Genomic DNA, 22,922 nt, shown 5'->3' on the forward strand with positions numbered 1-22,922 from the left:
CTACAGAATGTCTACCCTATGCCGGGACCTAGAGGCTGGCCAGCATGGAGATACATGGCTGCTTGGTGAGCATGAATGCCACTGCACATGCATGCATGTCAGATACTGGGTCATGACACAACACCACTAATGATACCCATCAATCACCACCTCCGCAGGGGACAGTGCCTACCCTATCAGCCCCCACATGATGACCCCAATCCGGAACCCCACCACGCCACCCAAGGTAAGGTACAACACAGCCCACATTGCAACACGGGGCATAGTGGAGCGCACATTCGGAGTGCTGAAGTCACGCTTTTGCTCCCTTGACCGTTCTGGCGGGCAGCTGTTATATGCTCCCCGAATAATGTGCAGGATCATAGTGGCAGCATGTGTCCTGCACAACGTTGCAACACGCCGGGGCCTGCCCGTGGACATGGTGGTGCCCCCACATCCACAACCACATGCACGCCCGCTGCGCATGGGAGGGGAAAGGGCACGGGGGGAGGCAGCCCGTACGCAACTGGTGGCCAACTTCTTCACCTAGGAATCACAGTGCTGGCTAGTGCACACTGCTCTGGCACATACCATCTGACAATCAATGATGACACTACCTGACAATGTCACAAAATTACTTGACAATAAACTGTCAGATACACATCAGCCTGAGATTGTTAACATGGAAGTGTCACTATGTGTGCACCCCTACCTACACATACACCAGCAATGCATCACAACGAAAAGACACAACTCCATCAATCAAATATGCATTGCCACAGGCGATTCACTACATGACAACATTGCCATGTCACCCATTCCCTTCACAGTCCCGCCACTGAGGACACCATGTCATGGTATGTGAGAGCAAACAAACTGGCCATCACAACATGACACCGGTGTCACAAATAGCAGTGCCCCAAATGGAACATAGCCGCACTTGAACAGCTAACCGCGCTGGAGCCACTACTACACACCTGTGTAAGAGTAATTTCAATCAAATTACACACCAACCCACCCTGAAGCCCACCCAAACAAGACACAATGCATGTAATCAATGGTAGTCTCATTACCTGATTCTGCTGGTATGTCCTCACCGTCCAGATGTACAGTGATGGCGCCACGCTAAAGTGTCAGTGCACATCTACCGACATGTAGTCTGACTCCAGAGAGTATGCCCGTGTGAATAACTGTGTGAAATACCTGCAAAACATGAGCAACATATGTAAGTAGAGGCACATATCAAACCATCATGCATAGTTAGGTGCAACAACAATGTACACTATGAATGTCTACACAGTATTGACTATGGACTGGCCAACAGCTCATGGGAGTCCAATGTCACCGTGTAATTTGCTGTCACTTGGGCACACCCTTTGCAAGCCCATGGAAACGGAAGCAGGAGGGGTGTGGATGTCTGGTACCCAAGCATCGAAACCAAACTCAGGACAAGCCTGCATGTGCCCAGCCACAATACAGTGTATGCCCAGGTACCCACACAAGGCAACACTATTGAAAAAGAAAAAAAAATTGAGAAAAAATGGCCATGAAAGGGCCGGCGGGGGGGGGGGGGGCCACCTATGAGGTCCGAGGACAGGATGCACGCCACAATCCACCTGTGTGGATCATGGGAAACTAAAACACCCCATAGGCTCGTGGCCCACACGGCTACTCTGTTGTGGGAGATGAGTCGCTATCGCTCTGGCCAGACCCTGCAGCTGACTCAGGAGGTGGGGGAGCTGCCTCAGAAGATGGTGTGACAATGGGAGGCAGCCCACGCAAAGCACGAGTTTGCTCCTCCATGGCTGCAAGCAGGCGGGTCTGGTAGTTCTGGTTCTGGGTTATAATCATGCGGAGGTCCCCATGCAGTAACTTCCGGGATGACCTGACCTCCGCACGAGTTGCCTGCATCTCGGCCGAGAGCGTCCGTGTCAGACGCTCCAGCTGCTCCTCTGTCCTTCTATGGGATGAAGCCTCAAGCTCTAACAGGGTCGACCTGAGGTGATGGAATTCTTCCCTCAGGCCTTCCCTGTGGCGCTGGGACTCCATGGAAAGTGATTCCCGCAGAGTCGCCAGTGCCGCCCGCCTGTCCATGTTGGACGCCAACATGTCCTCCCTGTGTGCCTGGCAGATGGACTCTGTAGCCTGCTCCAGTCGCTCCATCAGCCTTTCTGGGGGGACAATGGAAGTGGCCACCCTATCCATGGCCTGTGCAATCATCTCGGATGATGCTGCCTGTTGGGTGGCCATACCGTAGATGGATTGCTCCCAAGCGGTATTGCCAGGTGGCATACGGCCACCACGTTGACGGGCACCACACCTGCCTGGGGCAAGGCGGACTGCGCCTTGCTGTGCCGGCAAGGCCTCAGGCTGCAGGACTGCATTCCCTCTCTGATCTGCAGCCCCAGGAACAGGATCAGAGATTGTGTGGTGTGGCCCTGCATCCGTAACCACCGGAGGCTGAGCTGCCGACACTGACATCCCCATTGAGGGCAATGGCCCGGCTGCAGGTGGGTCGGACAGAGGAGATTCTCTCCCAAGAACACTCACCTGCGACTGCACATAGGTGTCATCCTCCGAGTCTACACCTGAATACTGCTCGGGGGAGGAACCCCCAGAGACACCCCTCGACAGCACGACCTGCAGCACTTGTGGGTTTTCACCCACAAACACACCACGTCCCTCACTTGTGGAAGGTCGGCCCGGGTTGCCCTCCTGGGACGGCTCAACCACCACATCCCCAGCATCAACAAGTGCTTCGTCCCCTGCAAAGACATGAAAGAGAAAAATGGAAACAGGCATTAGCACCATGGCATGCAACAAGGGCTGATGAACAACAGAGGCAGTAGTTCTACGACACATGTCCCACATGACTGGGAGACCTCCTATGCATTCACCATCACTGGGTCTGTAGGGGAGGCTCAGGGCATACAATGTACAGATTGGAGAGCAACGCCTGCTCACCATGCTGCCTAGCACTGCCATCACACATTGGCCGGTGATTGCCATGTCAAAGGCACATGCCATCACACACATGGCATGTGACATAGCCACCAAGTGAAGAGGGAGAGGAGGGCAACTTTTTTGGATTTCAACCACTCTGGTCCTGACATTGCATCATCACATCAATAAGTTAACATGTTGTACATGGATCTGCTAGTCCAAATTGGCCACGATGCACAGTGCCTTGTCTACATCAACAAAATGCAGTAAACAATGAGATTCCACCTCCCCATCACCTGTAAAGGAATCATATAGCATTCGTGAAGCACCGGTCCAGAAATGTATGAAGGTACAGCGGAGCACTGAGGGGTGGTGGGGCAGAAGGGGATGCCAGTCAACAATCCTACTGGTGCTGGTGTCATTCATGTCACGCAAGTGCAGGGGTGGGTGGCACAATGAAGTGCAAGGGGAAGTGGCGGCTGGAAGTGCTGTACAAGGTAAGTAGGACTTAACGTCAAGGGCAGATGGTGTTAGGCGCAGACAAGTGCTGGGGGGGGTGGCCTATAGGGGTACAGAGACAATCATGCAGTGCTGTGGGCTCGGAGGGGACAGGGGAGGTACACACTGAATCTGGCTCGGCAAGGTCCTTGCAGATTTCTATGTGTCCTGCAGAGTTGTCACATGCCGCAGATATGTGCCCTTGGATTGGGGATCTCATCTTGGTGAAAAGGGTGAGGCGCTATTGCCTTTGGAGCATGTGGCAGGCCAGTTTGCCAGAGGATGAGCATGATGCAGGACATTCCCTCTCTGCCACCCGGCACCTGTGGTTTGGGTTCACAAGATACGAGTCATGCCAGGACTCTGCATTGGCATGGGGCTTCAGACAGGTGGTCATGACCGTGGCAAAGACATCCAGTGTACCTGACATAGAGTGGAGCATGGAGTGGGCCCTGTCAGGATGGGAGTGAGCCTAAGGGGGAGCTGGATGGGGGGGAGATTTTGGCAGCATAAGCCTCGACTGACACACACTTCATGGGTTGGAATACCAAGAAGGTGTGTGACAGTGGTGAGGGTGGCTTTGCCTGTGGGGTGGTGAGGGTGAGCTGGGAGGAGAGGAGAATGTGATCACTCCAGGAGAGAGGAGTGCAGAGATGGACGGAGAGGGGAAAGTCAGATGAGATCAGAGCATCAAGAGTGTGCCCTGCAGAATGAGTAGGGACAGACGGGAGTCTAGAGGGTGAGAGGGAGTTGCTGAGGTCACAGAAAGGTCACGTGGGGGGGTCAACAAGCATGCAGGTGGATGCGTACAGCACCAAGGAAGAGGATTTCTGTGTCTGGGGACATGAGTGAGGAGGAGAGGTGAGGACACTCAGAAAGGAAGTAGTACATTTGACCAGTTTTCCCAGACACAGTACGCACAGTTTGTGAATGTCAAGGTGTGGTAGAGAGAGACGTCACACAAGCCATTCCAGAGTGGAGTAGGTCTAAGTAGGAGTGACAGTGGCAGGAATACCCTCAGGGAAGCCAAGGGCACACCCCCCCTGCACAGTAGTGGCGGGCCAAGGAGAGGGTCTCCTGAACATCAGGTAGGAGTGTGTGAAGGATGCAGACAGAGCTGGCCGTCAGACATGTTTCCATGAGACCAAGGATGTCAAGCTGCATAACCTCATGTAAGTGACAGATATCGGAGGAATGCCTGATGCAGCCGCAGTGAAAGGAGTGTAATAGTGGAGGAGGTTGACAGCCTTGTAGGACTTACGGGGAGTGCTAGAGATCAGAGGTGCAGCATGTGTAGGAGTTGGAGTGGGAGGCGGAGAAGGATCATGGGAGGGTGCAGGGAGGCAGTGCAGGATTGATGAGGAGAGAGGAGGGGGGACAGCAGGAGAGGAAAGGAAGTTGATGAGATGTGGGTAGCATTTCTCAAGGAGAATGAGGTTGGCCTAAGGGCCTTGGACTGAGATGCTCCCATTACCATGCACATCAATTGTGGCCTCTGAGGATTGGAAGGAGGCCAGGAGTACACCCCAACGGGTCCCACCATTGATGGTGGAAGAGGAGCAAGGAGAGAGGACAGGGACCATGTGAAGGGTCTATGGGACAGGCAAAGGCATGTATGAGCAGATGTCAGTGAGAGTTAGCTTTGAGTAGGCTCAGATGCACTTGTCAGCAATAGGGTGGGTCGCATTGGAGGGCAGGGTGCCCTCATTTGACTGTTAGCAAGCAGGTGTCGTGAGTAGGGCACGATGGTCTGAACTGTAGAAGTCAGGGAAGATAGATCATGAAGAGCAGCATGGAGTGTGAGGGAATGGGGCTCGAAACCAGACGGTACCAAAGCACACAGGTAGGAGGTGGATGTCAAGGCAACATCCACAGTATGACAGCATGTTGGTTGGCATTTATATACAGAGGACGCATTAGCATGTGGTATCATTGCATGTCAGGCATGTGAAGATGAAACTTGAATGGCTGGGGGAAAGTATAGGAATGGTATGTAAGACATCAGATGAATAGACAGGGGAGTATGAGCAACAATGTAGTGACAAAATGACAATTCAAGGGCAACTTCCATGGTGTAGGGCCATATGTGCACTGTTGCCAGTAGGGATAGTGCTGTGGGCAGATGGTGTTGCACTGAACATACTGGATGAGGCACATGGGTGCCACTATCAACTCTGCCACACACCCCCTTGACAGGCACCCAACATGAATGCTTCACACACACACCATGCACATGTATAATACACACATGCATGTGCACTCACCGGATGATGCCTCGTAATCAGGGAGATCTCCCACACCTTGGAGTTGTCCCTCGGTGACGTAGGATCCAGCTACGGACTCGTGTGGTGTGAGTTCTATTTCCTGTGCTGGGGACCCACCTCCAGTCACCAAGGTTGCGGCATGACTTGAGGCCAGCTTATCCTTTGCCCTGCGCTTAAGGTCATTCCAGCGCTTCTGGCAATCACTAGCTGTGCGCCTCACTACTCCAAGGGCACTTATTCTGTCAGCAATGGTCTGCCAGTGTGCCTGGCGTCTGGCATGTGTGGTCTTGGACCCTGCAACGATGACCATTTCCCTATCATGATCTGACACATACTGAACAAGTGCATTCAGTTCGGCGTCTGTGAAGCTTGGCTTCCTTGATGGGCCGGACTGTGCAGCCGTGCCTGGGGCATCAGCCTGTGCCGGACGTGCACTCTTCCTCTTGCGCTTGGAAGGGGGTGGGGATCCAGAGTGTCCTATGCCGCTGTGGACACTAGGGGCAGGAGCCGTGGTGGACTCAGTACTGGGTGTGTGGGATTGCACACTCAGCATGGGAGTAGGTGCAGGCATTGGGGGTAGAGGGATGGGGTCAGGCCTGATCTGAGGTGCATGAACTAGGACCGGCACAGTCTTGGCAGGGTGTATGAGAGGTGGGGTGGATGGAGCCACACCCTGGCTACGGGGGCCAGCAGATGACCTATCTGGCATAGATGCGCGTGCCCTGATGACACCAATGTGCACCGGTGCACGTGCAGTGGACCTGCTGACCTGGATGTCAGCGATGGGATCACCCTCGGACAGGTCTGGTGCCACAATGGGCTGGTCCGACAAGGGCTGATCAGGGTTGGTATCAGCCACATGACCCTCAACTGGGGGGGGGGGGCATGGGTGTCCCTGACTGGTCCTCCAGACTGGGGGGGACAGGGGCACCCTGCAAGTCACAACCACATCCCCTAGTGGATCCTCCACGGCCACCACGTGTGGCTCGGCCACCTTTGCCACCCTTACGGCTTGCACGCCTCCCAACCATGGCACTGATGTTATTGTGCGTATGGGAGTCGGTGTGCACAATTGTCCTGGGCAATTGGGTGTCAAAGGGGTTGGGTACCAGATGGTATTCGTACCCTAGTGCAGTGGCAAGGCTATATGACACCCCTGGGGAAAGATGACGGGTCACGCAACGCACAGGCACCCCAAAAAAGTTAAGGAACGTGCACAATACCCCTCCTAGACCACGTGTGCTGATGGAAAACCCTGCACTACGCTGTGGCATCCAGTAACACTTAAATGAACGTATGCGTGTCACACGCAGCCTAGAATGACCTCTGAAGGGGTAGGCTACACACGGGGCAAGCACAGAAGTTAGATACGTGCGTGACTCACCGTCTGCCAGGTAAAAGAGCGTGAAAAATGAGCGCGTTTGGTTGGCAACACCCCCGCCAAAAGAAGATGTGTACGCTGTCTGAGGAGACAGGACAACAGTAGAAGGGGACACTGTTTGAGGGAACAGGCCCAGGTAAACCAGTACAAGAGGAAAAAGAGAAAAAGCTGTCAGAGGTAACAGGGAGTATGAACTGGAAACGCCGTGAAGTAAATCGCGTGTGAAACGACAAGAAGTACAGAATTCACCAACTCGCTCTCCACGAAAAGCACGTACAAGGAAATGCTGTTCTACACTACCTTATATACAGGCCCACACGTACAGCGTCACTTACGGCGTGTACGTGCTTGGCCCATGTTCACCAATCACACGCTTTGTCACTTCTGCGTGTGGATCCTTTTTCTCCAATCACACGCTTTGACACTCCTGCGTGTAGCTCACTTTTCACCAATCACACGCTTTGTCACTCCTGCGTGTAGATCCATTTTCACCAATCACACGCTTTGTCACTCCTGCGTGTAGATCCATTTTCACCAATCACACGCTTTGACACTGCACGTGCAGGTAACTATAGATGCACATATGCTGGTGACGGGTTTTCGCGCGATTCGCTGAGTGTGGGATTTTCACGTGCAAAATCACTCCCTATCAGGCTGTCCACGCGTTCAAACACGAAAGACCACGCTCCTGGCCAGGAGGCCAAATTACAGTCCCCCAGAGCCCTGAGCACGCTCCCACCTGCCATCTGCTGCTGCCTGACTGCCTGCTGGCCACGTGCCCCACAGTGCTGGTGGGTGGGGGTGGTGGGAGACATGGGTGGGGGCCTGGTGGAGGGTGCCCCTGGTGGATGGGGGGTGGGGGTGGTGGGAGACATGGGTGGGGGCCTGCTGGCAGGTGCCCCTGCACTGCTGGGGGGTGGGGGTGGTGGGAGACATGGGTGGGGGCCTGGTGGAGGGTGCCCCTGGTGGATGGGGGTGCAGGGGGACATGATCAGGTGTGCAGGGTAGTCCCCTGTTTTGTGGGCTGCCTGCAGGGGCCGTGGAGGGTGTACAGGGTACACCTGTGAGGGCCCACCCAGCCTATTCGCGTGTGATAATTCCCGCGTACCCCTGTAATACACGTTCCCTGGCCTATCGCGTGTTGAACTTCCCGCTACCCCTGTAATACACGCACCCTGGCTGTTCGCGTGTGATAATTCCCGCGTACCCCTGTAATACACGTTCCCTGGCCTATCGCGTGTTCTACTTCACGCGTACCCCTGTAATACACGTACCCTGGCCAATCGCGTGTTGAACTTCCCGCTACCCCTGTAATACACGCACCCTGGCTGTTCGCGTGTGATGATTCCCGCGTACCCCTGTAATACACGTTCCCTGGCCTATCGCGTGTTCTACTTCACGCGTACCCCTGTAATACACGTACCCTGGCCAATCGCGTGTTGAACTTCCCGCTACCCCTGTAATACACGCACCCTGGCTGTTCGCGTGTGATAATTCCCGCGTACCCCTGTAATACACGTTCCCTGGCCTATCGCGTGTTCTACTTCACGCGTACCCCTGTAATACACGTTCCCTGGCCTATCGCGTGTTCTACTTCACGCGTACCCCTGTAATACGCGTTCCCTGGCTGTTCGCGTGTGATAATTCCCGCGTACCCCTGTAATTCACGTTCCCTGCCTAGTCGCGTGTAGAACTTCCCGCGTACTCCTGATTTGAAGATTGCCCGCTTTGCTTTCCTTGTTTGCCTGCCCTGTGAAGTGGTCCAGGGTTAGCGCAGCCCTTAGCGATGATTTAGCGATTTTGATGGCTTTTCCTTGCGCGAGGGCGTTCTTGGGGGCGTTACTGGCGCTGCTACAGGCTCGCTGCGATTCTCTGCGCCACGGCTGGTTTGGGAGCATGAAATCCATGAATACGCTGTGCGCGGAAATCAGTTTTAGCGCACGTGCCTGGCGCAGACTATCGCAGGCGCACGCTGTGCGCCAGCCGCGTGCGCTACTTGTGCGCTGGATTCTATGAATTACCCTGAAAATGTTCACCAAAGTCACTAAATGTGTGATTATGATGCTCCCATTTAACAGCTGTATGCAAGGGACAAATTAGAAGTGACATTTATAAATATGCTAAAACTGTTTGCCTCCTAAGAGCATATTTAAAAGTGAAATTTGAGTTAAAAGGCAATTTGCTGCTGAGTTTGAAAGGCCTTGTGCTGCTTGCCATTTATTAAAGATGTGGAACTGCATTCCAGGGTCTCCGTTATCCTGGAGATCTAGGCCTCCAACTTTAAACATCAGTGCTTTCCCTTAAAAACCTTTGAATACTTTTGAGTTCAAATTCACAGGGCGCACCAGATAAGATTGGGCCTGTTTGCTAGCCCGTGTGACCTCTGGGTCACTGAAACCCATAAAAAGTGCATTAGCTTAGTTGTTAGCCCTTGGAAGGGGTAGGTTAATCTAAACACAGGCCCCACTGTGTGCATCATAGGCATGAACAGGAGACTGGAACTTAAAAAAAGTTGTGGGCCAGAGCCAAGGAGTAGTGGAGTAGTGGATTCTCTCATTGACTTCAATGAGAGAATCACATTTTATCACATAATTAGTGTCATATGACTCACATTCAAATATAGCTGTCAAAAATGTAGTCATACATGTAAAGTTGTGAAAGTTAAGGGTACTTGCAAGGTAGTGAGGTTTTAAGTGCAAAAACATTAACAATTCCACCTGTCAAAGTGAGATGATGAAGCTCTCTCCTCCCCTAGCCAGTGCAAAGAACTCCCTCATTCCCTTGTCCTATCAGAATACAGGTGGGGTAGGGAGCATTAACCATCCCTTCTGTGGGAATTATGACAAACGAGTGATGTCAGTTGCACTATAACTAAGCCAGTTTAGCTCAGTACTGGAGTTCTCCCCTTAATCCCATGAGGTGACCTGATGCCAGAATCTGTGGAAAAACATCCCAGCAGAGCGAGGCCTAATCTTGGAGAGGACCAAGGAGACTTAGAAGCTGACTTGGGACTCCTTGGATGACTCAGCAGAGACCTTGACTGGTCCCCTTTTGCTGTCCCAGCAGTACCCTGACGCTCCCTGATGCCCAGCCCACACCTCTCCTGTAAGTACAACTAAACCCCAAAAGCCATGGAGTGTGCAGGCCCTGTATTCTTTCAGCATCTTCTTAGTCATGTCCCTATTGAAAAATCCCATGCTTGCCTGTGTATTTTAATTATTTCGCCACTGAAAACTCCCCTGTTTGCCTGTGTAGACACTTAGCATATTTATCAAAGTAAATCAATTAAGTTCCCCATTTAATTCACAGGATCAGTATTGGTGGCATTCGAAACCATCCATCTTTTCCCAGTGTATTGTGAGCCGGTACAGTCATAAAGAGTTTCCCAAAAGAATTAATCCCATTGTGATCTGCAAAACAAGCTTGTCCCTATGTTTCAATTGTGCTCTGAAAAACGAATTTCCATCTGCATTTCCTTTTCCCATTGCATCTGTCATCCCAACCCAAAACCAATTTTCCCATGCTGTTCTGACCACAATCCTAAAGCCTTGTGTGTTATTGTTAGGCGCAGCAAAACACATTTTCCCCTTCCCTTTCTTACTGTGAATCACAACCCAAAATCGATGTCCCCCTTATGAGCTGCCCAATATCCCTCAAAGCCTGCCTGTCCTCTTTTGGTGTAGAAAAATGAATTCCCCATATCTGTCTATTGTTTCCCATAGCAGTTGTGGTAAATAATTTAAACTCGATTTTACCATTGTGCTTTGCAAAACGAATTGTCCCGTTACCTTTTTGTCTCCATTATTGTTTCTGTGAGAAATATCCAAAAAAAAGATTTTCCCATTGTGTTGCCATTCCCTGCCACTGCCCTCCATTCAAAAGAGTCAATCCTAGTACATGTTTGGGGGTGAGGGTTGCTGGAAGGAAAATATCAGTTTGTCTACGCTCATTTTTATTGTGTGCCTTGAACTGTTCTTTGCTTGCATTGGGGTGGGGGGTGTGAAAGGAAACTCTTGTAGCTGCATATTCTAGTGTTATCTCTGTGTTGGTACTTGACCAAAAAGGATAGTTTGTTTGTGTGTTGCCACAACATTGGTGGCTGATGTAATCAGTTGGTTCTAATTTGAAGTAATTAAATTAATAAACAAATAATTTCAATACACACCGGCCTGAATCCTAGTCCATTGTGGCACTGGGTGTTGGTTGAGGTTGTGTGTGAGACGGGTGGAGGCCTTATCAAAAAGGACCTGAATGATAGAAATAAAAGCGATTTCATTGTGTGCCACATTCACTTTAGGGGAAGGAGCTCTTTGACTTGGGTGTGACCGTGTAATAAACTGCGACAGGATGGGCCATGTGGGGATAGGGATCTATTATCTGGTGTGCTGGGCTAGAGAGGGGGTGGGGTGGGTCATGGGATAGTGATATGTTATCTGGTGTGTTGGGCTATATAGGGAGTGGGATGGGGAATGTGGGGTTATGGATCTGTTATCTGGTGTGCTGGGCTACAGAGGAGGTGGGATGGGGCATATGGGGATAAGGATCTGCTATATGGTGTGCTGGGCTAGAGAGATTGTTGGGTGGGTCATGTGGGGATAGGGATCTGTTATCTGGTTTGCTGGGCTAGAACGGGGTGGGATAGGGAATGTGGGGAAGGGATCTGTTATCTGGTGTGCTGGACTAGAGAGGGAGTGGGATGGGGAATGTGGATCTGTCATCTGGTGTGCTGGGCTACAGTGGGGTGGGATGGGGAATGTGGGGATATGGATCTGTTATCTGGTGTGCTGGGCTAGAGTGGGGGTGGGATGGGGCATGTGGGGATAGGGATCTGTTATCTGGTGTGCTGGACTACAGAGGGGGTATAATGGTGACATGTGGTGATACAGATCTGTTATCTTGAGTGTTGTGCTAGAGAGATGGTGGGATGGGTATTTTGTGGATTGAAACTTTACCATGGTTTCAAAATTCAACTGGGGCCTTTGTGCCTTCATTCTGTGTCACTGGTTAGCCAAGCAGATATTTTGGGTTGTTATTGTTGTTCACAGATGTTTACGCAAAGGTACGCCATGCAAGTAACGTGTCCTAGATGACCACGTATTTCCCTAGGTCCCTCTTGTGGTGATCATGGTTAGGACCTTCATTTAGGGTTTTAGATGGTAGATTGCCACTAGCCTGTTAATGACGCTATTGGATGTAGGCTGATACGTTACAAAAGGCACTATGGGCCTCATTACGAGTTTGGAGGTAGCCCTGCCTCCAAACTCGGGTCCATGTTCCCTGAATGGGGAAATACCAGTCCATTCCGACTTTGAAGGGCCCGGTATTTCCCCATTCAGGGAACCTGGACCCGAACCATCCCCATTTTAGCCCCCATAGGACCAGGGTTGAAGGTAAGTGCAGACTGCAGGTTTGTGTATTTATGAATTTTCTCAGGGGGAGCATCACCTCAAATCCCCCTCTGCCGGATTGGCTCCCTCATTACCCTTGGTTGCTCTCGCATATCTGCGGAAAATATTCACCAGCTGCCTTCACCACGTGGTGGTGCCCCAGAATGATTCTGGGCCTCATTACACAGTAGGCGGTGGACCAAGGTGCTATTAGCTATTAGCACCTTGGTCCATGCCAGTAAAATACAGGCACCGACCTGGAGGAAAGGGGAATTACCACCCTATTCCAAGGTTGGCGGGGCGGTAATTCCCCTTTCCCCATTGCCCTTCCCCATTCCCATTTTTGCCCCATAGGGCATAATGGGAATAGGGAAGGTGCTAATTACGGTACTGCAAATTGCGGTACCGTAATTAGCACCCTGGTCCCTTTGCGGGTTGGTTTTTAATGCCTGCTAAAAAGCAGGCGTTAAAGTACCAACCCGCAAAGGGACCTCGTAATCAGGCGGTAAGGGTTAACGGTCACTGGTACCGTTACCGGTGACCGTTAACCCTTACCGCCTTCCGTGTAATGAGGCCCTCTGTTCTTTAACACAGCGTGTTTTTTTTTTTAATGATGCAAGGTATGTTCTTGTTGTTGCCTATAAATCAGTAGCGTTGTGTTGTGAATGGGATTAAAATAGCATTTCCGATCACTTCCGTCTGAGAAAAGCACCTTTGTGTCGGTTTATTGCTGTCTGTTTTCAGAGTCATAATGACTACCGAATAATGGCACACGTGCAGTTTCCACATATTACGCTCTAAAGTGCTTTTGGCAATAGCCACGATAGAAGTATTCTGTTGCAATTAGATACTGTGATGGGAAGTTTATCTGGTAATGACACCATTATAATAGCATGCTAAGGGCCTCATAGTGATGTTGCTAATACAGCAACACTACCACTACTGCCAGTGGCAATGGCAATTCAGTGGGCCTCATTAGGAGTATGGCAGTAAGGCAACAATGTTGCCGGTATCGCTACCGGCACTGTTGCTACCATACCTCCATACTATGACTTCTGCTCGCGGGTGCCGTTGCAGCCACCTGGTCTGACTAGGTGGCCGTACCGGCACCCGGGAGCAGAACATGATGGTAGCAATGGTGCCGTTACAAACGTTACTGCTGCTGCCATCCTTCCCATTCCCATTGAGCCCTATGGGAGCTCAAATGGGAATGGGGACGTACCGGCACCCACGCAAGGGGAATTACCGGGTCCACCGAGGTCGGAATGGCCCGGTGATTCCCCTTTCACGGGTGCCGGAGCCGGATGCGAATTTGGAGGTAGCCTTGCCGGGAAAACCGGCAAGGCTACCTCCAACCTCGTAATGAGGCCCACTGTCTGCTTATGGGTCTTTGTTACTCCCCATTCTGAAAGGACTCCATTGGTGAGTGGTGGTTTTATTGCCTTTGGCAATACGGCCAGCAACATTACTGCCATTGTGGGTGTAGGTAGCATGATAATACAGGATGGAACAGTACTAGGGGCTAATTTTACCACCACCAACCAAACTGGTAATGAGGTTCTCAGCAATGATGAATGCCATATCTTCAAAATAAGATGGACTTAATAAAAATGACATGAAAGATACCAGAAGGCTGGATAACATTATCCCAGTCCCAGCACCAAAACCAGACCCCTGGAGGCACTTATTTCCTGATCATGTGTCAGAGTTTACAGGCTGTGCCGCTGTACCGCTATATCCTGGCACGGTTCCGCTGATGCAGTATATCCTGGCACTGTGCCACTGATGTGCTATATCCTGACACCGTACCGCGTATGTGCTATATACTGCCACTGTACCACCTATGTGCTATATTCTAGCATTGTGCCGCTTATGCACCATATCATGGCATCGTGCTGCTGATGCAGTATATTTTGGCACTGTGCCGCTGATGTCCTATATCTTGGCACTGTACCGTAGATGCGCTATATCCTAGCACCATGCCGCTGACTTGCTATATCCTGGCACCGTGCCGCTGATGCAGAATATCCTGGCACTGTGCCACTGATGTGCTATATCCTGGCACCGTACCGCTTATGTGCTATATACTGCCACTGTACCACTTATGTGCTATATCCTAGCACTGTGCCGCTGATGCGCTATATCCTGGCACCGTGCTGCTGACTTGCTATATCCTGGCACTATGCCGCTGATGCGCTATATCCTGGCACCGTATGGCTGATGCGCTTTATCCTGCAAAAAAATATGAACATGAGCCGGGCAAGCACAGCACAAAATATTAGGCACAAAGAGACCATTAAGTTTGATATATGAATGGACAGTGTTATAGTCCGAAGTTGAAGGCTTTAATATACAACTTTTGGAAGGAAGATGAAGGGGTGTCTGTTCTTCAAAGAATTCTTTAGAGTGCAAATAAACTGGCCCGTCTGACCTCCAATCCGAGGCTGCTTTGGTTTAAGTTTAAGTGCTTTGCTGGTTTTAATTCTGTCCAAGCCACTTAAACACTGCCATCGCACGCCCCAACACATCAGCGAGAGGCAACCGGCGGAACGGCGCGGGTGTCATAGAATCCGCGCTTGTGCTATGTATTGACGACCTATGGATTTATTGCATCGTTAATATGGATCTTTCAGGCCAACGCACTTAACAACATTAAACACAGTAGGAAGGGGAGGAGAGAAGGAAGCCGGGCTGGAACATGAACGTATAATTAGATCCTTTAAGTAAATGGACCAGAAGAAAAAAACCGCCTGAACTAAACCATGCATGACGTAGGGGGAACATCCTAGGGAAGGACTAATTAGTATTGGGCACTTTGATGGCAATGACCTGGTGAGGCTGACATTACACCAGGGGTCAAACTCCCTATCACTTGCACCGATGATGCACATTGAGAAAAGGCACTTTTTAAAAATTACTATTATCATTATTATTGTATCTAGCTTCGAGAAGCAACAGAGCGCTACACAGAGGTAAACAAAAAAGAGATACACAACAGAGCGCTTTACAGAGTTATACAACTGTACAGATGTATAACAGAATACTTTTCAGAGCTAACAACAGAATAGATATACAGCGGGTGGTAGGCTACAGAGGGGCACAGAGGAGGGGTACAGCTGTACCGTGTGTTAGGGGAGAGAGGGGCGGTCGGCATCTAGCAAGTCAGGGGGATGGGGGTGATGTGATGGCCTAGGTGTTGAGGAGGAGAGACTCCTTGAAGAGGTGGGTCTTGAGTTCTTTTCTGAGTTACAGGAGTCTGCGGGCGAGTCTGATGCTGACGGGGAGGAGGTTCCATAGTCTTGGGGCATAGGCAGAGAAGGCTTGTTTTCTGGTCCTTTCGTTTTTGCAGGTGCGGATTTCAAGTTTGCACGGTTTCTGGTTTCTGGTGGTGTGCTTATAGATGATGCAGCAAGACTTGAAGGTGATTCTTGCACTTAGTTGTGCTGCCTGTGCAATTTACACAGGAGAAAACAAGATTTTGCTCAATGCACTTGACATAAATATTTTTCCTGTACTACAATATCAACAGTGTGGTGTCTGTACTGTGCTTGGGCAGTGATATGAGAAGAAACAGATACTGTACCTTCTTTAGCATTGGACACAGGGACATGTATAAACAGGAAAAGTGTGATGGATGCAGTAGGGTTCTCATGGAATTTGGAGCAAGGCCAATTTGCTCTTGTCAATATCCTTCTGGCAGAAATTATGTGCAAAACCATTTCACTTCATTGCAAAAATCTTTGGGTTGGACAATACCTGTTTCCTCCAATCAGTATTACCCAAGCAGCAAAACCGGTGCTGACTTTGATTGCTCCATTTTTAGCACTGGAAAAGGTTATTCCCCTCACAAGGGTTTGAAGCTGACACTAACTTCATTTAGTTGGGAGTAAAAACATAGAGATAATCTCCAACAGGAATATTTGTAGGCAGACACTTTTTTAAAGAGCAATTTTCCTAATGGAGATATGTTTGAAATATGAAGAGTCTGGCTTCATGACAATTAAAAGTTCTATTTTTACTCTTAAAACCCTATACAGGTTAGGGATTAACAATAGAGAGGGCACATGAAGTGGGCCTATGCTTGTAGCGAACAGTCTGGTACTCCCCTTATCTAGAGAACTGCAAGGAATCCTGAGATCTGCTTCAGCATTTGAGCAATCCAGTTTTAGGACAGGATGGGCACGTCACTGGCTGCGAAAAGCCAAAACATTACCCAGAGGCAGGCCAGCTAATGGCGTGTCTAATTTTGGGTGATTTTCTACCTAACTCAACCATAACACTGGAATGGCTTACAGTGTCTATAACATGATGCAAGGGGTGCATTTTCATAGGGCCTCCACTGACAGTCACGCAGCCCAGTGATAGCTATGGTTACTGCACAGCGGTACCATACTAGTGGGTTTTAAGGGTGTGGAATATGCCCATTTGCCTCATGGAAGCCTGAGTGTTAAACGGTAGCATGAGGCTGCCACAATGGCATTAGATTCAGGGATGGATATGATATGATATTTTATTTCTATTGCACTCATAGACAAGTGTTTCAGAGCCCGGTGAGGCAAGAGAGAGGAACAAGGGAGGACAAAACAATGATCTTACTAAGCCTAGTGACATTGAGAATGCACAAGTGCAAGGGAGAGGGACGGGGAAAGTGCAAGGGAGAGGGGAGAAGTGGAAAGTGGTGAGCAAGGGCTAAAAACACCAAATGGTAGTGCAGCAAGCAAGATGGAAAGTGCAAGGTTGAAAGCGCAGGCATGGGGTGTCTGATAAGTGCAGGTAAGCGGACTGTAGGGTTACAGATACAGACACAAGTGCAAGGGTTGCCAGGAGGCAGTGCGGGTGTGTGGCTGGGTGGGCAGGGACCTGGGCCCGAAATCAGAAGGTAATCAGGTGCACAGTGCCGAAGCAGACAGAATAGCAGAGGAGAGGAAGAGGGAAGGCAGAAACAAAGAGGAAGGTCTTGAGGTGCTTTCCAGAACTTGAGATGGTTCTCCTCAAGTTTCAGAGAGGCACAGAGGCTGTTCCAGAGGGAGGCCCAAGCCCAGGAACGAGATCTACTCCAGCTTGTTGCTTGGAGAAGCGACTGACCCTGAGGGAGTTGGAGACGGAGGAGCGAAGAGCTCGAGTGGGAAGGAATTTACAGAGGGAGAGTTGAAGGAATTTTGGACCCAGGACCCAGAAAGCTTGTGGACAATGCAAAGGGTCTTGAATTTAATCGTTGCAGCCACTGAGAGCCAGTGAAGACATTTCAGGGCTGGAGAGATATGATCCCAGGTCATGGATGACACACTGCTTGGGTAAGTCTGTCAAATCAAACAGGAACACCTGTTTTAAAGCATGGCAGTATTCTTAATACTTGTCTTTCTGGGGCCTGAAAATGTACATTTCAAAAACATAAAGGACCCCCTAAGTCCACCATGCTGGTGTGGGTGATTCCAGTTCATTTTAGCGCTACTAAAAAGGGGTTGCGCAAAGGTGTGCAAGCTTTGGCTCTCCAGATGTTTTTGACTACAATAATGGGATCCATAGCCAAAACAATGTGGAGAGTCGTAGAATGCACACGGCTTCCATAGAGCAATAGCGCAGCCCCGAAAGGCTGGTTGAACAGGTAGGTGCAGCACAGTTTTCCCGACCATTGCGGTCTACTTTAATCTCTTAGTGTCGTTCAGTTGCCTGTTTTGACCAGTTTTACATTTTCATGCAAAATATGCACTAGTGTACACCACCCATGCTTTGTTGTGAAGGGTCCATCATTGTGAGTCCAGCCCTGTTTACCACCATTCCTGTAGAGCAAGCCCCTGACATAGACCACTGGCACATTCCACATGATATGTTATTGTATATTTGTAGAGCTCTCTACCACCCGAAGTTATCCTGGCACTAAAAATGTGAGTACCAAAAAGGGAGACAGTCAAGCCATGACCAAAATGCCACAGGGAAGATTGATCCGTAAAGTTAGAATTGTTCACTGAGAATTTCAGAGTTGTAATCCAACATTCTCAGTTAAAAGCCTCCCAAAAAACTGGTGAAGTCTTCCATCTGCCTTACATTAAGTGGAAGGAAGTTCCATAGAGTAGGGGAAGCCACCGAAAAGGCCCTGCCACCAACAGTCACCCTGCAAAACCTTGGAACCTGCAGCAGATGGAAAATGGCGGATCAAAGATCTCTGGTAAGCACATAAGCTGTAATCTTCTCCTGTAAATAGAGCACACCCTGTATATGTAGAGCCTTATGAGTCAAGCATAGAGCCTTAAACTTCACTCTGCAATCAACTGGGAGCCAGTGAACCCTACAAAGCATTGCAGAAACATGAGCATACTTTTGTAGCCTGGCAACCCGGGCTGCTGAGCCTTGCAAAATCTCTAGCCTGTTTAGGTGCTATTTGGTTAAGACAAAAGTTGAGTGGGGTTGCAATAGTCTATTATCCCAATTATAGACGGCACAACAACAGATCTGTGTAATGTCTGTGGGATAAACTGGGTAATCTTTTTCTATGTCCGGAGTTTAAAATAACTTGTACTGCATCCAGCACTGGCTTGCAACTCCAGGGAAAGAGATGCAGCGATTTGAACTCCCCGGCTCTTCACAGAATCCCCTGGGATGGGTAAAGTACCATAGGATGGTGGCCAGAACTCAGATGACCAATGTGCGTGGCTGAAAGAGGGTCCACCATCAAGACCTAGGTGTTGTCCCCATTAAGTTTCAACTTATTTGCATTCATCCACTCCCTGATGTCCTCTAAACAACTCTTTAGCCGCAAAGCCATCTCTCTATGGCCCTGAATGACCCATAGAACCAGCTGTGTGTCATCTGCATAGGAATAGAAACGACACCCGTGCAAATTAATAAGCTTAGCTAGCGGGCGCAGATAGATATTAAAAAGCAGGGGAGACATGGCAGAGCCATGAGGGACTCCACAAGTAAGAACAGTAGGGGTGCACCGGTAAAGTGGAAGGGAAGGAGTTTGACCCCATTCTGAAAGACAAATTTCAAACTAGTGGAGCGCCGTACCGGCAACTCCAGCCTCACCAAGGCACTGACCAAGGATAGAGTGGTCGAAAGCCACTAATAAATTCAGCAGAATTAGAAATCCCAACTCTTACGCTCACCTGGTATCCACAGGGACGCCACCCAGCCGGGTTACTCGCTGGTATGCTTCTCAGCTTTGCCCTGATGTGGTCTGCAGGAAAGGCTCTTCCTTGTGGTAGAATTAGGCGTGCTCTCCGTCCTGCCTTCTTTGCAGGGGTGCGTTTTCTTTCATGGGCGAGTGCGGTCCAGTTACTTCACTGACGCCAGCCCGTTTGATATTGTTCAGGTAGGTCTTATTGCTGTTCTTTAGTTTTGTTGCTATTCTGCATGCCTTTCTTTGTTTAAAATGTCTCTTTTTTCTCCCTTAGGTATGCGGAGCTTCAGCGCGGCGAACTGGCTTGGTTGAGCCCCACTGGTAAATGATGGCGCATTAAGAGCGCTATGATGCTGTAAGTAAGCGCTATGCGCAGTGCTGCGAAGTCTTGCCTTTGCTAACCTGTGTTTTCCTTCCTTGTAGGTTGCGGTGTTCTTCAGCGCGAGTGGAATGTCCGGAGTGGTGCCAGCCGAGAGGCGACCAGCCAGGTAAGCCTTTTGAGCAGTTCGTAATTTATAAATGTCTCTACTGCTTTCTTTAATGTTGCCTCTATCTGCCTCTTTCAGGTCGTTCTGTCCGGGAGGCGTGCCGATTTGAGGAAGCTGTTCTCAGTAGCTGTGAGTGTTTAAAGATGAATACTGCAGGTAAGATGCTGCTGCTAATGATGTTCGTTTTGTCTCCTTGCAGGTTCTGCTTCTCCGAGGTTCGAGGGAATGGCTGGACATGGTGAGCGTCACGTTGCAAGCTGCAAAGTAATGCGAAGCGTGTTGTCTTGCTCGGGTTTGGTTTAAATAGCGCCAACAAAATAGTCCAGGTAAAGTAGTCCCTAGGCTACCACACCCAAAACACTAGACCGCATAGCTTGGTTCTTAGGAACCAAGCTATGTGGATGCCTCCATGTTGGCTGACAATACAATAAAGTAGTTCCCAAGCACATTGTTTTTCATGGTGTATGAGCCTGGGCACCATAGGCGCCAGGACTGGCACCATGAGGGCTTTTGAAGAGGATGCCAGGCTATGGTGGCCAAAAGCCAGACTGGAAAGTATCCAAAATCATGTCGTCCTCAAGAAAATTTCTTAATTGAGGGAAATGACTATGGCTTCTAAGACTTTAAATTGGGTGGAAGTTAGCTGAGTGTGTAGGATCCAGGTAGGCTTTTTCAAAAGCGGGGTCACTAGAGCGTGTTTCAGGACTGATGAAATGGAGCACTGACCGAAAGAGCAGTTCAGAGCAAGGGTAAGAGTAGGTACTAAATCTCTTCTGATCTTTTTTGGGACTTTCAGGGGAATAGGATCTAGAGGTGACACAAACCTAAGTAGGGATATCATTTTCCCAACTTGTTCTTCTGTGGTTCCACTAAGATTGGAAAAGAGAAAGGGCCTCATTACAGGTTGGGTGGTATCCTGCCTTGGATACCATCCAACTTTATTTGCGTACTGCCCACCCGTCCTGCGGTATTACTGCAGAATCACGGGTTGGACGCTAAACGTTATTCCCCATTCCCATTCGACTCAATGGGGAATGTTCAGCGCAATTACCACTGGTGGTATTACCGCACGGTAACTGCATACTCATGATTAGGAAGAACCTTAAATGCGGCGGTAACCATGTTACCACCGCATTGAAGGGCTACCGCCAAACGCGTCATGAGCACAAACATATTAAAAGATGCTATCTGCGTAGTTTAAATAGTGCTAATCTCACCAGCTAATTTGGAGCCAGAGATCTTACTTCGAATATCAGCCATGATCTGAACAAAACAACTTGAAAGTGAATCATGCTGAGCTTGTGAGGAAGGAACAGATGCAGCAACTAAACAGGAAGATGTCAACTCTCTAACCACCGAAAATAGTTCCTTTGGCTGATTTAGGGCTCCTGAAATCTGCTTCGTATATTCTGCTTTGGCTATTTTTATGGCTGTATGATCATTCCGGTGACAAGCTTTCAACGAAACCTCTTGCTGATAGGCAGATCGCCAAGTGCTTGTGTACACACACGTTTGAGTTTATAAAGAGCAGCCCTATACCGAGGCTCTGAGATCTTCTGTGTTTTTTGCCTGGCGTCATTGGTGCCAGCTCATCCGAAGCCACAGTGAAAGCCTCTTGGAGAATGTCCAGGGTGTCAAGGTCAAACAATAAGCAGGAATGTCCACACTATTTAATGACCGTGCTGATAAACTGGGCAGGTCAACTCTTTTCCAGGAGCGCTGAGGGACATTAATAGATTTGTCCTTTATCGGATTATGGGGGATCAATAAAGTAAAAGGTATAATACAATGGTCTACTCAGACCACTGACAATGCACACGCAAGGCATTTGTATCAGCAAAAATCAAGTCAAGTGTGTATCCTTTACTATGAGTAGGACCAGAAACATATTTATATAACTGCAAGTCTATGAGAGTAGCAATCATTTAGTTACATGACAAAAAAGAGCTGAGAAAATGTGACAAATATTAAAGAGACACTGGAGGTAAAGAGAGGCTGGGGAGCAATTCGTGTAGCTATTGGTGTATTGAAAATAATTGCATACCTTAAATGAAAAAAATAGTCACTTTAGGTCGGCATGCTATAAGAATAGATTGGTATCCATGGCAACCAGATGCGAAGTAGAAATAACGCTCTTTAAAGTCAAATGCAACCATTCCCGTGTCCTCATCATATTAACAGTCATTATGAACAAAATTAAAGTTAAGAAAAACTGCAACCAAGGAGTTTGCGAGGTCAACCAAATAATTAATGGTGCCCTGAAAAAGCACCCCAGGACATTTAGATATTTAGTAGAAGAGTGGGTTCGAACCGAGGGGAGGGTGTGGGGGTTGAGATGATGGGGGACAAAGAAAATATGCAAAGGATCTGCATGGGCAGGTGGTATTTAGGGTGTATCCATATCACTGTATCACGTACAGTATTTCCTTTTTGCACAGCACTCGCTTCACCTTCACCCACCACATACAGAAACTACATACACAATCCCACAATGGGTAACACCATCAAACATAGGGCCAGATTCATGAACTTTCTAGCACTGCTGAAAAGTGACTTTGCATTGCCGACACGACCCCTGTGCAAAGTGTATTTTTGCAGTGCAAAGTCCATGCAAAGCCAGTGTATAGTCATTTTTGCAGTACAAAAAGACGTTGCACTGACTTTGCACAGCAAAAATACACTTTGCACAGTTCCATGAATCAGGGTTTGTGTCGGCAGTGCAAAGTCACTTTTCATCAGTGAAAAGTCACTTTGAACCGTGCAAGAAATTACATGAATCGACACGCAGAAGGTCTTCTGGACAATTCTGCCCTGAAGGATGCATGGTGCATTAATGTCACAAAGTGCAGGGTGGGAATGACG

The sequence above is a fragment of the Ambystoma mexicanum genome, chromosome 2p (genome assembly GCF_040938575.1).
Source record: "Ambystoma mexicanum isolate Mex_15411 chromosome 2p, UKY_AmexF1_1, whole genome shotgun sequence".
NCBI lineage: Eukaryota > Metazoa > Chordata > Amphibia > Caudata > Ambystomatidae > Ambystoma > Ambystoma mexicanum.